Raw genomic sequence first — 905 nt, 5'->3', positions numbered from 1 at the left:
AGGACACATAGAGGGAGAGAATTTCAACCCCCAAGGGAGTTGGTGTACTGCCAGCCCTACTCCCCTCCGGCGTCCCTCCTCCTACCCCTCGCGAGCCACCCCCGACCACACCTTCGGAACCCCACCCCTCCCTCCTCCTTCCCTCTCCTCCCTCTTCCCACCACCCCTAGTCGACGACAGGGTGAGCTGGTCGCGCACTCTGGTGGTGCGCCCCCCCCCCTCTCCCCCTCCAGGGTCCGCTCCCGGTGTTTACCGTGTTGCTACCCCGGCCCCGCGCGCCGCCTGCAGACTTTGTGCGCGACCTCCGACCAACTAGAAATAGAGGGAAACGAAACAAGCCGCCTGTTTCGTTTTGAATGTTTTGGGAACCTTGACTTCAACCTTGTCGTGCGGTTCATATCACGATTTCATTATTTGAAAATAGTCATGCGAAAAACACAAAAGCAGATTTTAAGGCAGTGGAGAAGGTGAAAACAGCCCTATGTGGCATAGGGCCTGCCTATGGGATCGATCGAGGCGAGAAGGACATACTGTCAGGGGGCTCAACTCAAACCTTTCTCGCTCACTCTCGCACTTGTGTTGCTGCTGTCGTGTGTTTGTATGCACGGGATACGGCGCGTGGGAGAAGGGAGGGGGGTCCTATCCGTCGGAAGTCACGTTGCAGGGAAGGGGAGGGGGAGGCCCCGTTCAGTCAGTACCCGCTCGATGCACACTTTGCGCCTCGCACGCATCGGGGCCAGGGGCCGTCAAGGGAAAAGGTTCGACACTGTTAAAACCTTACGAAGCAAAATGCCAAATCCTTCGTTGGTACGAAGCATTTGCTTCGTAACTACAAGTTTGCTTCGTACCTACGGAGGATTTGACATTTTGCTTCGTAAGGTTGTAACTGTGAGAGGGAGGGAGGG

The 905-nt window shown here is 56.5% G+C and overlaps 1 long non-coding RNA gene across 1 annotated transcript in view; it reads right to left on the bottom strand.

The window, feature by feature from the left end:
* LOC127752392 (uncharacterized) overlaps nucleotides 1–905 on the bottom strand; it is a 10,946-nt gene that overhangs the window by 998 nt on the left and 9,043 nt on the right. The gene's annotated exons all lie outside the window — the stretch shown is intronic.

The sequence above is a fragment of the Frankliniella occidentalis genome, unplaced genomic scaffold (genome assembly GCF_000697945.3).
Source record: "Frankliniella occidentalis isolate FOCC.00 unplaced genomic scaffold, Focc_3.1 Scaffold11, whole genome shotgun sequence".
Classification (NCBI taxonomy): domain Eukaryota; kingdom Metazoa; phylum Arthropoda; class Insecta; order Thysanoptera; family Thripidae; genus Frankliniella; species Frankliniella occidentalis.
This window is presented reverse-complemented; position numbering and strand designations above follow the sequence as displayed.